Source organism: Anabrus simplex, chromosome 2 (assembly GCF_040414725.1).
Source record: "Anabrus simplex isolate iqAnaSimp1 chromosome 2, ASM4041472v1, whole genome shotgun sequence".
In the NCBI taxonomy this organism is placed as follows: domain Eukaryota; kingdom Metazoa; phylum Arthropoda; class Insecta; order Orthoptera; family Tettigoniidae; genus Anabrus; species Anabrus simplex.
The window spans coordinates 1103845021-1103861827 of NC_090266.1; positions in this window are offsets into that span (position 1 = coordinate 1103845021).

Sequence of the window (16807 nt, forward strand, 5' to 3'; positions counted from 1 at the left end):
TCGTTATTTTTAATGTTTATTTTTGCTTTATGCGCATTTCAGTTTGTTTATGTTGTGGGATCATCCTTCAGATGACCGTTTCTGGTAGTACTTATCCCGTGTATTTTTGCGACGAAATTTTTTTTGGTAGACGCGAGTATTTATTTCTGTGTAGTTGCGGTTACACATGTTTCAACATCTGTGTTTTGAGAGGCAATCTCGTCATTTTTCTTTAAGAAACAGTGAGTGCCAGGAAGCCATTGATGAGTCACCTCTGATATTTTGTGATATGTGAAGCAGAGAATGATCGAGAGATCGAGCTAGATGAATAATATCCCTGATGATCTACGTTGATAATGGAAATGTGATATTTGGACCATGTCATGAACTGTCGTAAGAAATCGTAATATGCACGACAGATATTTCGCCCGCCGGACACGAGCGAGGCCGTATTGTGAGAATAATGAATAATGATGACGTCGAGAATTAATGAGTAAATAGAATTGTGAAATGAATAATTTAACCAAGAGTGTTAAATGTGTTACGACATGGGTTATGATTGTAGGCAGAAGCCTGTATTTGTTTAAATAATTCCAGGGAAAGTAGATGCTCGGCAAATATGCTAGCCATTGTACAATGTGAGCAGAGCGACGAGTCAATGTGTTTTTCGATAGTCATGTAAAGTCATGGATGACATGAAATAACAGTAATTATTGTCCAGAAAGGTTAAATAGTATCATGTCCAGACATTTATGGTCTGAGGTTAGAGATTGCCGTCAAATTCACAATATTTATATTTTGCTACTCGCAGCGGGGTACATATTTTCTGGAGACTCTGATTTTATTTTGTGCATTCCATCCTTATTAATTTCCAGTAGGCCGCGATGGTGGGATCTAGTTTGCTTATTTGTTTTTCTTACTGAGTGTACTTTATTACTGTTTGTTTGTAGGACGTAAGCGCATGTGAATTATTTATATTTGATCTGATGTAAATAGATAGGTGTAGATAGGCTAGTTTTGTTTTCTGTATTTTCTTTGTCGGAGCAGTGTTTCTCCGTTAACAGATTTAATGATGTAAATAAGATTTCAGATGTTAGGTTAATGGATCATCGATTAAGTCACAGTCGAAACCATGGTAGTGGTACGCTCATACCAGATTTCAGTAATTACCAAACCTTTTAAAATCCACTACATTTTATTTAGAAAGTGAAGCGATCTTTAATAAACCAGTTGTATAAAAACTGCCGCAATGAATGAGGTGAACAAGATGGCATCTGCCTCCATCTAGTGGTGGTACCACAAATAATGAATTGATAATGAAATGCAGTTAGCGGCAAATTCAGTAAAATTTTAATGTACAAGGATCGCTGTCATTTGAAATGTTAACGTAAGGCACTTGGCCTAATCTTTTGGATTATTTTAAGAAGTCCAGTCTATCACAGGCATACAAGTGAAGTTTTAAAAATTAGATGAGTGGTTGTAACACTCAGATTTATGTTTCAATAATTTATTTTGTTTAATCATGAGGTGTTTGAATAAGACAATGGTTATGTGGTAAATGAAGTGTGATGTTCATGGCTGTTTTCTTCGAATTATTCCTTATGTGATACACTTGGTTAGTGCAGTCCATGATTATTTTAAAGTTGGGTGTTTTCCCAAATGAGCCACATGTGTTTAATATTTGATAACTCCTCTGAGACAGTGGATTTGATGACGTAACTAATTACTTTATTGTGATTCAACTACTTTTAATTTATTTGAGAGATATTTTTCTACGTAATATAATTCTGTAGTTCAAAGAAGGTGGTCTTTCTGACCAGAGTTTTAAATTGATTCACGTTATCAACTTGAAGACAGTGTCAACATAGTCTGGAATACTTTAATTAATGTGATTGACCTTCAGTCAGTTTATTAGGCAGATAATGGTGTTATTGTAAGGTAGATCCTCAATTTATTTTAATTTTTCCTAGTCTCATTTATTTCACTTTGTTTACATTTTATTTTTCACCAGTTCAGTTTACGTTCATTTTTTTTTCTTTTGGCACTTTGCATTTTATTCAATAAATCAGTCTTTTATTTAAATTTTAATTCAGTCTTTGGGTACCGTCATTTATAGTTAGTTTACCCCATCTTTTCATTCCCTCACTCCTTGATCGACGGGTGGCCTCTCTTCGGGGATAGCGGACGGTCACGACTGAGGAAGAAGAGTCTACATGCAGCGGTGAGTATCATTTACATGTCATTTATTACAGGAGCAGCCGGCGCACAGAAGAAGGAAGAGTTCACCGCAGTTGTTGCCTTGAAAAGGGCACAATACCCACCACCACATCAGTCCTGGTAGCATGCTGAGCATGGGGACAGGCAGATACTCCTGTACTATCACACTTCCACTCCTCCCTGCTATCTTTCTCTTCTTAGAACTAATAGCATGTCAGAGGCCATGTAGATTGAGTCGATGGTCACGCGGGGGGAGCGGCCCTCGCCCCCCTCCCCGAAACAAATGTCAGATGTTGAGTGATCACCGTGAAGGACACTGCGATGCCGCGTACTCGTGTGAGACAGCGTTATCAGTATCTGACTGTTTGAAAGGGGCACATTTTTGAGTCTTCATTTGGCGGCTGGTCGAATCGTGCTATATCCAGATTTGTTGGGCATTCGGATGACAGTGGTCCTATGTTGGACTGCATGGGAACGTGATGGCAGGCATACTCATCGTCAAGGTTCACGTCCACAACAACTGACCACAACAAGGCAGTAGCGCCGTATTGTGCAACGAGCACTTCATATCTACGCTTGCTATCCGAGAACAGGCATTGGACTCCTTGCAACACTCTGTCATCTCGCACCATTGGTCGAAGACTAGCAGCAGCCAGACTAGGGAATTACCGTCCCATGCGTAAACAACACACAACAAAGTGCTGCGTTTGGAGTGGTGCCATAATCGGGAAGCGTTGGATGCTGGTGTCGCATTGTCTTCAGTGATGAATCGCAGTTCCGCACTACCCCGAATGACCATCGGCTGCGAGTATGGCGGTGAAGTGGGGAGAGGTCTCATTCTCCAAATGTTTTGGAGAGAGACAGTGGTATTACTACTGGCGTCATTGTGTAGGAAGCCATCGGGTATGCGCTCAGGTCCTGGCTGGTAGTGATTGAGGGAAATCTAATGGCAAAACGGTACGTCACGGACATCTTAGTCCTCATGTGTTACCTCTCGCGTGACAGTATCGTGGTGCCATTCTTCAACAGGAAAATACCCGTCCTCACATGGCACATGTCTTTATGCACTGTCTGCGTGATGTTGAGGTACTCCGTTGACCAACATGATCCCCAGACCTATGCCCGATAAAACATAACCGGGACCAGTTCGGACTTCAACTCCGGCCCAGTGCCAGTTTCAATGATACAAAGGACCGGTTACAACAGTTGTGAGCCAGTTTGTCTCGGGAGAGGTTACACCGGCTTTACGACACCCTTCCCAACCAAATCAGTGCATGCATCCAAGCCATGGGGGTTGCAACGTCGTACTGATCAGTGGGCTCAAAATGCCAAGTTCTTTGTAAATTTGACTCGATTTCTAATATCACTGAAAATAACATTACATACCCTCTCAGCACGAGAAGTTCCATTTCGTTTATTGTTGGGAGATCAGAAGAATGCACATGCCCGGTGAGGCACGGGCGAAGGGGTTTTAACCAGCAGAGCCAGTAACGCAACGGTTACCATAGCAACTCCGCTACTACCCAGGCGACTTTATATTATCTTCTATTGACAGCTCTTCGCTCTTGCCAGTTGTTAGCCAGTAAACTGCAAAGAATGAGTCAAATGTTTTCGTGTAGCAGATAAGAGCAGATAAAAGCCGATCTGTCTGGGCAGAGCAGGAAGTTCGCGCTTGCAGGCCACATTCCTCATTCTTGCATTCTTCTCATCTCCACACAGTACTCCTCGCCATCTGGGTACTTCAATTTTTCGTCAGGTAGTGTAATATTCAGTGCATGAATTATTTTGCATATTCTGGTTCAGTTAACTATTTACTTGTGTGTATGTTCCTACAGTATACACTACAAAGGGTATATTCAAAGAAAAGCAACATGTACTCACCTATGAAGAGCAACAGAAATGCAATTAATGCATGAAGTTGGCTATGTAGGATTTTGAAATTATCGGTAAGAAGGAAGCCATACTTTCTTATGTCGACTTAGTGAAATGAAACATTAAACTTTACAGTCCGTCGAACACACAAATTTCAATATAAATTATAACACTCTAAACATACCTATAAAAATGCTCACCATTATACAAAGGATGACAGCCGGGCTGAGTGGCTCAGACGGTTAAGGCGCTGGCCTTCTAACCCCAACTTGGCAGGTTCGATCCTGGCTCAGTCCGGTGGTATTTGAAGGTGCTCAAATACGACAGCCCCGTGTCGGTAGATTTACTGGCACGTAAAAGAACTCCTGCGGGACTAAATTCCGGCACCTCGGCGTCTCCGAAGACCTTAAAAAGTAGTTAGTGGGACGTAAAGCAAATAACATTATTACAAAGGATGACATGTTTCGTTCTACAAGAACATGATCAGATTCTAACAAATAATTTAAATCTTGCGTATATGTGTACAGTATTGTCTACGTTGCGTAAACTTGTCAATGATATAGAGTTAGGTGATCATATGAACAAGTATAAACAAGAAATGATTGCATAAATATTCAACCATCACTGTATTATGATAATGAAATACTTCTATACTTATCTAGACTGTCGATAACAAATAGATAATCTCAGATAAGTGTGTAAATTTAGCGCTGGGGGAAGTTTGTGTGAACGCCAGTTTCGATCAGTTCTTTTACGTGTTACTGAAATCTCATGTCATAAAATCTGAGAGGGAAACGTTTATCTGTAAAGTACTCTATGTCATAATATCGTGATTCAAGGACATGACAAATGCATCAAAAGAAAGTACTCTGGAGTTATTTTCTTGATGCCCCTCTCCCAGCTCATCTGTAATTCCAGTCACAGGAACGGTCGTATGGTCGGTGATGCTGGGTAGTTTTCTTTTCATTACAGTCCATATTATTTAATCATCCTGGAAGGAAGTGGATCAGAAGTGGAAAATCTGTACTCAGCCCACGTAGTCCAGTTTCTTTAGATGGAGAGCTCGAAAATTGAAGTTGATGCTGCTCTTACGGATTGATCACGCGATGAAAGGAGAATCTTGTCACCGGCGCTGAACACGTTGTACCTTTCAGAGCTCGTCATCTCTACTGGGGAGCACTCAACGCACAGCGATCATCTAATAAATTGTTATTTTATACATGAGACTTACATTTATAATAATACAATCATAATAATATGCTAAAGACCTTCCAATTTTTATTCATTTTAAGAGACGCCAAGTTATCGAAATTTTCCTTCGTAGGACTTTCTTAATGTAAGAAAGCCAACGTCATGGAATCGTACCTTGTACGGCATGTACAGTACGGCTACACATTAATTAATTAAGTAATCAATTAGTTAATTAATTATCCTAAGACTCACTTCATTCACATAAAGTGCCCGCACTATTAGCCTATATTCCTTTTTCATGTATGTCGGGCGGAGTGGCTCAGACGGTTAAGCGCTGGCCTTCTAACTCCAACTTGGCAGGTTCGATCCTCGCTCAGTCCGGTGGTATTTGAAGGTGCTCAAATACGACAGCCTCGTGTCGGTAGATTTACTTGCACGTAAAAGAACTCCTGCGGGACTAAATTCCGGCACCCCGGCGTCTCCGAAGACCGTAAACGTAGTTAGTGGGACGTAAAGCAATTATTATTATTATTATTATTATTATTATTATTATTATTATTATTATTATTATTATTATTATTATTATTATCATTATTTTTCATGTATATCTGTCATACTCATTAAAAGTAAGTAACACGCGGTTGAATACAGTGTGTTTTCTTCACTGAACATCCTTATTTTTTTTGCAAGTTGCTTTACGTCGCACCGACACAGATAGGTCATATGGCGAAGTTGGGACAGGAAAGGGATAGGATTGGGAAGGAAGTGTCCGTGGGCTTAATTAAGGTACAGCTCCAGAATGTTCTTGGTGTGAAAATAGGAAACCACGGAAAACCATCTTCAGAGCTGCCGACAGTGGGGTTCGAACCCACTCTATCCCGAATACTGGATACTAGCCGCACTTAAGCGACTGCAGATATCGAGCTCGGTAATTCAAATCTTATTTCAGTTCGTAATTCAACTCTTCCTGTTTGTTGATATTTTCAAAAGAAAATCGTTCATTGTGTAGCTGTAAGTGGTCAAAATGGAACCATAATGAGTACAGACAACTGAAGTAATTTTCTGCCTGTCATATTAAGGTTATTTGTCCCGCAAAGAAAGGAATAACGAAGAAAATTTGAAAACATACTGGCTCTGAATAAGGAAGTCTGAATATAAGGGGAGAGTTGTTACTCTTGGAGATACACTGAGGATGTTCAAAGTAACAGAACATAGCTATAACTGAAACGTCGATTTGATTGGAGCAAGGAAATTAGTTGATAGTGTACTTAGAGCAGCAGAACAACGTCCTGAAAAACTTCCAATAAAAACAATGAGAGAAGATATGGCCCAAATAGACCTAAGCGTACTACCACACCTGCCAGAACGAAAAGTGCTGAACAGATGACAAGCCGAATTTCCGAGAAATCCGACAAAGTTTTCTGACTTAAATAAAAAATTGGTTTGCCTACACAATTAGTAAGAAAGGAGAAATGTTGTTGCTTTATTCAGACATATTTGAAGGAGGCAAAAGGAAATTACTATTTTTTTACAATTTGCCTTACGTCGCACCTAAACACTCAGCTTTTATGGTGGCGATGGTATGGGAAAGGATTAGGAGCGGGAAGGAAGTGGCCGTGGCCTTAATTAAGATACAGCCCCAGCATTGTCCTGGTATTAAAATGGGAAACCAAGGGAAATTACTACGTTTTGCTATCGTTGGGAACATTCATTGCCTAGAAGAAAGTGATACTTGCTTGACGGATGGCACATTAAAGGTGTCACCAACCATGGCACAGGTATGTACCATACCTGGATCTTATCAAGGTAATAAGATTGCGTTCTTTTGTCTTGTGTCATGAAAAGAAGAACATAGAAAAGTTTTCATTTAAATGAACAGATTCCAAAGAACACAATATTATCCTAAACCGAACAACAATTATTATAAGTTAATTTCGAATTCGTCATCATTAATATTCACAAAAGCAATTTTCCCTCAGTGGAATATCGGACTGAGTCTCCTCCACCTTGAGCAGAATGTTTTCAGGTTGATTGTGGATAGAGGCCTAAGATTAAATTACGACGATGAAGAACACAGAATATTTAAAGACGGGATCCATAAACTACCAAGTCTGGCTTTCGTCCTTGTTATCGACGTAATAACTGCATACTAAGTACTGTAAAATTCTGTTCTAGAAGAACTCACTGAAATGCTAGAATACTTCGATGTGTATATATTCGAGACAGGGCATATCGTGGCAGGAGACTACCTATTTCTGCCAGATATGCACCTAAATTGTGCAACCTTCACACTGCAGCTCTAAATAATGAAATATTAATCGAGGACCATTGATGTTTTTGAAAGAGTGATACTGGAGATTCGACATCATGATAGGGAAGCACCACCCTTTGTTATATTCTCTGATAAAAGAAACAAACATCGAAACACGTGGATGATCATCAAATGACATACGAATTTGCAGGTGAAAACAAATTTTAATTGATAGAAGGACCCATTCAAGAAGAACTGACAGAAGTCTTCAAAGCATTGAACTTGCGCGAAATACAATGACGGTGGAGCTATCATAGAATATATAACAACTTGTCGGCACAATTTTACTCTATACAAATCTTTTATCTCAAAAGCCCACATGTAGTATTAAAAGACTAATTTATATGTCAAAACATCAGTAGGTTCTTTTAATTGTAACCAAATTGTCACGTAGTACAAATTAACAGTAAAAGTATACAGTAGTACACCAAATAAAGCATGTAAAACTGTAGCTAATAAAGAGTTGTGTATGTCAGATGACGCATAGAACAAATATCATATGCTGGTCGCCTGCCACCACTTCGGAACTGCAACATACTATAATCTAATTTGTTGCTCCCATTCATTTCATGGTGTATCGCTTTCAATTTTATCCCCTACACTTCCCTCAAAAACGAATTTATAAAATCCTGGGTGAATTTGCGGTGTATATAATTTCTGATCAAATGTTGAAAATTGTTTTCTTCCCACCAATTTGGTTCTAAATATTCATTCGTGGTTCGTTCTTCCGATCTCACTTTCATCATTATTCTGTAAAAGATTTCAAAAGCTCTCTTCTCTTTCTTTGTCAGCTAGTTATTGTACAAATTTCAGTTCTGTACAATGCCGCACTCCTCACAGAAAACTTGAAATACATATTTTTAATATGTATGTCAATTTTTTGAATTGAACACATTTATTTTCTTAAGAAAGGCTTTCCTTGATTGTGTATAGGTGCATTTGATGCCCTCCTCACTTGTGGTAGCTTTCGTTATCGCGCTACCCAAATAAAATTATTAATCTACTTCATGTAACACTAATGTAATATTTCGTGCATCACCTGACTATGTTAGACTGCATTCAATTACTTTTGTTCTGACGATATACTCTCAAAGATTTTGATATTCATAGGAAAGCGATAATTTAATTTTGAATAATTAGGCTATCTGAGGGAGAAGAGCCTTATCAAAAGGTGACCAATGTTGTCGTGGTATAACTAAGAAAATAGGTGTTCGCAAGTGTGTTAAACAGCATTGGAAAATAAGACGAAACTGAGTTAGTGAAAAACGAATCGGTTCACGTGGAATGTAAGGACACGTGAAATGATATTGACTCTTCTTCTGATCCTAGAAGACTAATGAAATAAAAAGGATAAGCCCCAATTTATGGAGTTTGTAGTCAGTAAAATGCGTCTGGCTCCCTGGCTTATTAGTCAGTGCTCTGGATATCGGTTCCGGGAGCCCCGGTTTCGATTCGTGGTCAGGCCGGAAAATTTTAACTGTGTGTGGTCAGTTCCTCTCACTCGAGGACTGGGTGTATGTGTACACCACAGAAACACGCAGTAGTGAATAGAACTGTGCACATAGCTTTGGCGTCTGGAAAGGCAACCGGCGATAGATCTTGGCCAAATTCACGTGAAGTATCGAACCCAAACAATTAGGAAAATGCGACGGTAAAGTATGTAAAATATAGACTGAACAAGGTACTTTCGGATTTTTATGAAAACATATATACATATACGGAAATGACGTTTGTTTACAACCTTTTTGACCACTATAACAGTAGTTGAAGTGTATGAAAGAAGTCTGTTGTGCGAAGCAGGTTTCTAGTCTTCCTTTCATTCACATATAGAGAACAGAGTATAAAGCAAATTGAAGGTAAAATTAATGGAGGAATTACCGTTCAAAGAGGGAAAAGTACAGTAAATCCCCACTTATATCGCTATTTTACCTAAGTACGTAAATAATTTTAATTATAATGGGATGCTATAGACACTATCACGAGTTACAAATAATAAATTTCACGTCAGATAAACGTATCGGGATAAAGTGAAATTTATTACAGCGAAGACACGGGGAGAAGCATTAGCAGGTTAAAGGTTATATTTGCACTGAAGTTGATGCATTTTAACAAAGAGAAAATGTAATAAGTAACTAGGAGTGGAAGAAGCACATTGTATAGTGAACTACGGTAGAATGTTAAAATCACAGGAATAGAACCAGCTTTTGGGTGGTTAGGCCGTGTGCATTATGCAGAGTTTCGTCCAGACGTGCCATTTGGACTCATCAGCTGGAATGGCACGCCCCTCCAGGACTCTGCTTAGCAGTGGCAGACCAAACTGTGTGGCCCCGCCGTGTTAGCAAATCAAGTTTGCTAACCTGCTAAAGGAGAAATGACTTCTCCGTTTAAAAAATGCTCCCCCATTGGAGATACAAGTTCAAGAAAGGCTTTCACGGCCGCAGATCTTAAAATCACAGGAATAGAACCAGCTTTTGGGTGGTTAGGCCGTGTGCATTATGCAGAGTTTCGTCCAGCTGATGAGTCCAAATGGCACGTCTGGACGAAACTCTGCATAATGCACACGGCCTAACCACCCAAAAGCTGGTTCTATTCCTGTGATTTTAAGATCTGCGGCCGTGAAAGCCTTTTTTGTACGGTAGAATGTGTTTGAATATTTGATGTTAAGCTACGTCGAATGAAATATATTACAAGGCCATTTCCGAGGAATATCGTATGAACCAAATCACGTAGGTGATAATTGGCCCTGCGATTTAAAATCTGTTTAACCACAAAGGCATTCCATTCTCCACTAGGTCTGATTTTGAATTGTGGAGTAATAGTTACGTTCTGAAGGTAAGTACGTAGATCGGATCGCAAATCAAGAACTCCCGAATACAGCTGCTGGAAAGAATACAATTTAGACGAAATATCATCTGAAGAGGAGTCGGCTTGATGAACCAAATCCAAGACATCTCGCATTATTTACTTATATTTTGGGGAGAGATGTGTGGGAGTAAAACGGTGGACATAGGCTAGCTGACATAATACAGTACATGTCAACCATATCGAAATATTTGTAGATGTAGAGTGTAACAGAGACTCGGACCATTGTACTAAACAACAGCATTGAGACAGATGCTCGCGAATCAAATAAGGTACCATTTGATTACTTCCCGATAACGGTTGTACAGTACAAACATTATATTACAACAAATGAAGTTGACTGCTGTCGACGCTGAGACTGAAACGTTAGTCATTTAAATAATTATGCAGTTCATTAGTATATTACCATCGGTGGTATATTAGTACGTCCTGAAGTTCATTTGGACCAGGGAATTGGTTGAACAAGTTCGTGTTTATAAGTAATGATCATTTGCCCATAAGAAGTTAGATTCAATTATGTGGTAGATCAGACAGTTGTTCACTGTCACGGACATCATCAGCATTAATTATGAGAAAGCACACGGTTACACCATAGAAGAACAAGTCTGGAGACATGTTTGGATGCGAGATACAAATACACTGACTGACAGTGAAAATGCAACACCAAGGAGGAGTTATTCGAAAGGGATGAAAGTTGGGGAAAAAACAGAGACGGCACGGATGAATAATTGATGTTTATTTCAAACCGATATGCAGGTTACACAATGCGCACGGCATCGACTCAGTAGGATGTAGGACCACCGCGAGCGGCGATGCACGCAGAAACACGTCGAGGTACAGAGTCAATAAGAGTGCGGATGGTGTCCTGAGGGATGGTTCTCCATTCTCTTTCAACCATTTGCCACAGTTGGTCGTCCGTACGAGGCTGGGGCAGAGTTTGCAAACGGCGTCCAATGAGATCCCACACGTGTTCGATTGGTGAGAGATCCGGAGAGTACGCTGGCCACGGAAGCATCTGTACACCTCGTAGAGCCTGTTGGGAGATGCGAGCAGTGTGTGGGCGGGCATTATCCTGCTGAAACAGAGCATTGGGCAGCCCCTGAAGGTACGGGAGTGCCACCGGCCGCAGCACATGCTGCACGTAGCGGTGGGCATTTAACGTGCCTTGAATACGCACTAGAGGTGACGTGGAATCATACGCAATAGCGCCCCAAACCATGATGCCGCGTTGTCTAGCGGTAGGGTGCTCCACAGTTACTGCCGGATTTGACCTTTCTCCACGCCGACGCCACACTCGTCTGCGGTGACTATCACTGACAGAACAGAAGCGTGACTCGTCGGAGAACACGACGTTCCGCCATTCCCTCATCCAAATCGCTCTAGTCCGGCACCATGCCAGGCGTGCACGTCTATGCTGTGGAGTCAATGGTAGTCTTCTGAGCAGACGCCGGGAGTGCAGGCCTCCTTCAACCAATCGACGGGAAATTGTTCTGGTCGATATTGGAACAGCCAGGGTGTCTTGCACATGCTGAAGAATGGCGGTTGACGTGGCGTGCGGGGCTGCCACCGCTTGGCGGCGGATGCGCCGATCCTCGCGTGCTGACGTCACTCGGTCTGCGCCTGGACCCCTCGCACGTGCCACATGTCCCTGCGCCAACCATCTTCGCCACAGGCGCTGCACCGTGGACACATCTCTATGGGTATCGGCTGCGATTTGACGAAGCGACCAACCTGCCCTTCTCAGCCCGATCACCATACCCCTCGTAAAGTCGTCTGTCTGCTGGAAATGCCTCCGTTGACGGCGGCCTGGCATTCTTAGCTATACACGTGTCCTGTGGCACACGACAACACGTTCTACAATGACTGTCGGCTGAGAAATCACGGTACGAAGTGGGCCATTCGCCAACGCCGTGTCCCATTTATCGTTCGCTACGTGCGCAGCACAGCGGTGCATTTCACATCATGAGCATACCTCAGTGACGTCAGTCTACCCTGCAATTGGCATAAAGTTCTGACCACTCCTTCTTGGTGTTACATTTGCTCTGTCAGTCAGTGTACTTCTAGTTATTTATTAGCTTGACGTGTGTCTACCACACAATATTTCACTAGGACTAATGTTCCCTCGAGCTGTACTCGTCATGCCTAGGAACACGCTAATTACAAGTACCTTGTTATATTCTTCTTATATGAAGTGTGTTGTGGAACACTTGAACGGTAGTCCGTCGCTGGAGAGGCTCGTATTATAACATCATGCCTCGAGAGCAAAGATGAATGGATGGAAATTCTAATCTAGCACATTCCTCGCTCTGAATGAAGTACAACACCTCTTTGATGCGAGTGAGGCAGAAATTGTATTATTATGAGCTGCGATATTGCGTCAGTGATACAGTATCTCATGTATTGGATTTCGGCCAACCTCTGTGAAGAGTGGTACGGAATATGGAGAAATTTATTTCGCTTATTTGGAACTCTGGAATATTGCAGGTCCCTGGAATATGTGCTGTAATGTAACACCGGCTACTATATTCTCACGACGACATTGAATACCATTAGAAATGGACCCTTGACGATAAAATCAACTAATTACTAGTTATGCTGAAAAGATGCACTTCGTTGTTGTGTTACACCATGAACGTTCCTTCACTTGCTGGTAGTCACAGTTAAACCCAGGGTGCTAAAATCTCACTCTGGAATGGCTCTTGAACATGCCATAACGGCTTTCCCACTCAAAATCTTCTTAATTGTACATAAACTTCGACCATCTACGTCAGGATTCGATCTCACAACTTTCCACCATTTCTGTTGTCGTTTTGTTGTATATTTAAGGGTGTTGGACATCGTGGTCAACAGTCTCACATTCATTTCTCTGTACTTCGTTGCCTGTAGTATTGTTTCATTCTTTATATGCCTTCTCCACGATTCGACTGAAACATTGCACCATTACTCCTTGATTCGATGCTTGAATCCTAGCATTGTAAGTGCAAAGTGTGTCCAGGAATTTCGAAATTACCTCCAAGAAAGTACTGAGTTACAACCTCATTTCAATTCACGAAACCCCTCTCTAAATGGTAAGGTCAAACATTTATTCTTATACAGAATACACCTAAGCATTTGTCACTTTGGGGCTTGATACCTGGATCAAAACAAGAAAACAATGCTACTATGAATTTAATGCATTAGGTCTTAAAATGCTTTGTTACTGTGTTACGTCCAGTGGAGTTACAGACGTGCATTGGCTTCATGAATAGTGATGCTCAAAGTTTGTGCCATGAGCAGCCTCGACATGGACTGGCAGAACCGCTCGATGATCACTGGGTCCTGTCACAACAGCTGCACAGGCGTTACTGATGCGCTGTTCCAGGTTACTGATGGCTTTAACTGGAGTAGCGTCAGGAGACCAGGCAGGTCAATGTACTGGAACTTAAAGCCCTATCGTGGGAATGTGTTGTCCAAAATCTGGCGTACATGCGAACTGAAGTGCGCTGGAACCCCACCATGCATGAACCACATGGAGCAGCGATCTGTTAGGAGCGCGTGTTCCTGTAGTGGAAGAAGCGTGCCTAGGGATAGCTTGATATATATTGGCCGATCAGCTGATCATGGGTCACATCACACATTGTGTCCAAAGCGCTGTTTGTGATTAGGGACAACCTTACCGTGTTCTTAACTCCCTACGTGTAGGCCTATATATTTTGCAAGTTTATGAAGCCGTGTCTTCGAAATGTGACCCCGTTGGAGAACAAAACGGACAACGGATGACGAAAGCGTCATTGTGACAGCAGCCATGTGCAACGTCTGTAGCTCAATGCAAACGCATTGTAAGACATATGTTTATGGGGATTTCTTTTGTTTTGATTCAAGGAATCTCCCATCGACGTTTGTTGCAAATGTACAGATACACCCTGCATAAATTACTAGAGTTGTCTGGATGGAGGCTTCCTTAAATGGAAGTACACTATTTGCTCAAAAGTATTCGGACACCTGGCTGAACATGACATACAAGTTCGTGGCGCCCTCCATCGGTAATGCTTGAATTCAATATGGTGTTGGCCCACCCTTAGTCTTAATGACAGCTTCCACTCTCGCAGGCATACGTTCAATCAGGTGCTGGAAGGTTGCTTGGGGAATTGCAGCCCATTCTTCACGGAGCGATGCCCTGAGGAGAGGTAGCGATGTCGGTCGGTGAGGCCTGGCACGAAGCCGGAGTTCCAAAACATCCCGAAGGTGTTCTACAGGATTCAGGTCGGGACTCTGTGCAGGCCAGGCCATGACAGGGATGTTGTTGTCGTGGAACCGCTCCTCCACAGGCCGTGCATTATGAACAGTTGCTCGATCGTGTTGAAAGATGCAATCGCCATCCCCGAAGTGCTCTTCAACAGCGGGAAGCAAGAAAGTGCTTAAAACATCAATGTAAGCCTGTGCTGTGATAGTGCAACGCAAAACAACAAGGGGTGCAAGCCCCTCCATGGAAAGCACGACCACACCATAACACCACCTCCTCCGAATTTTACTGTTGGCACTACATACGTTGGCAGATGACGTTCACCGGGCATTCGCCATACCCACAACCTGCCATCGGATCGCCATATTGTGTACAGTGATTCGTCACTCCACACAACGTTTTTCCACTGTTCAATCGTCGAATGTTTACGCTCCTTACACCAAGCGAGGCGTCGTTTGGCATTGACCTGCGTGATGTGTGGCTTATGGGCAACCGCTCGACCATGAAATCCAAATGTTCTCACCTCCAGCCGAACTGTCATAGTACTTGGAGTGGATCCTGATGCAGTTTGAAATTCCTGTGTAACGGCCTAGATAGATGCCTGCCTATTACACTTGACAACTCTCTTCAACTGTCGGCGGTCTCTGTCAGTCAACAGACAAGGTCAGCCTGTATGCTTTCGTGCTGTACGTGTCCCTTCACGTTTTCACTTCTCTATCACATCAGAAACAGTGGACCTAGGGATGTTTAGGAGTGTGGAAATCTCGTGTACAGACTTCTGACACAAGTGAAACCCAATCACCTGACCACGTTCAAAATCCGTGAGTTCGGCGGAGCGCCCCATTCTGCTCTCTCACGATGTCTAATGACTACTGAGGTCGCTGTTATGGAGTACCTGGCAGTAGGTGGCAGCACAATGCACCTAAGGTGAAAAATGTATGTTTTTGGGGGTGTCTGGATACTTTTGATCACATAGTGTATAAAATGTTGCTAACCAAAGACTCCAAGTTCCTAATTAATTTTCTCGCGTTATTCAGACTGTCTATGTCGTGAGCTTTTCTGTAGACTCGATATGCATTAATTCTACCTTAACCCTTTACTGCATACTGTTGCCCTACAACCAAAGGTACTCCTCCCACCCCGTCAGCTTCCACGCGTACTAACCACCGTTTATTTTACGTCGGCCCTCCCCATTACATTACCACAGGCTTCAGGAGTACCTCTGGCTCAACCTCAAAGACATTACCGACCTATGGTCGTGCAAGTATACTTGCGCGCTGCAATACGTACCCATGGCCAGTAGGCAGTAATGTTCGGTCTTTGAATGTTAAAAGCTTAGCGTGAAATCGTGAAAAATCGTATATATACCCCGTTATGGCAATCCACATCACGTACGAGTGTTAAGCTATTAGCTCCAGTTAAGAATTGCTGGTAAATCTAAAACACTGAACGTAAGTTCAACATTGAAGCTTGAAATTTTCTTCACCAAACGAAAACGAAAAATAATTCATGGAGTAAAGGGTTTATGTCCTGTACGTTTAGTCCAGTGACTTGATGGACATGGTGTGGTTAGTGTTGGGGGTTCTAGCGAATTCCTAGTCTAAATGTGTCTACCGTGTATTTCAGTCGTATTTATTTTTGTTTGGTGAATTACACCTACAAACGTTTAGTGGTAGAATGAAATCATAATTAACCGGGGCATCCACGCAGTGAAAGCTTCAGTTTTAATTCTGAGATGTCACATCTATACAATTAGTTATAAACTTATCGCCAGTCTAATTTTTATGTATTCATTTAAAGCTTGGATCATTATCTTAGTGACAAGTCATTAGTAACACAGAAAATTATATTTTTAACGTTTTTCGGAGAGCTCTTAAAAGAAGGCTATAGGTACAATGGCATTTTCAGCTGCCTCAATAGTATCAGAAATAATAAATTAATAATGAAAATATATTCATAAGAATATCTACATGTAGAGGTAAATGACTGCTCAAAGAAAGTGAAAATATATTACGGATATAAATAAAGGAAAATTAGTCCCTTATTGTCTTATGTGGGTGTAAGACACTTGGTTGTAGCTATATTGTGTGGGCATCGAGCCAGTGGAGAGGTAAGGGAAGGATAATGAGTTCACAATGTGCCAAGCCTGAGAA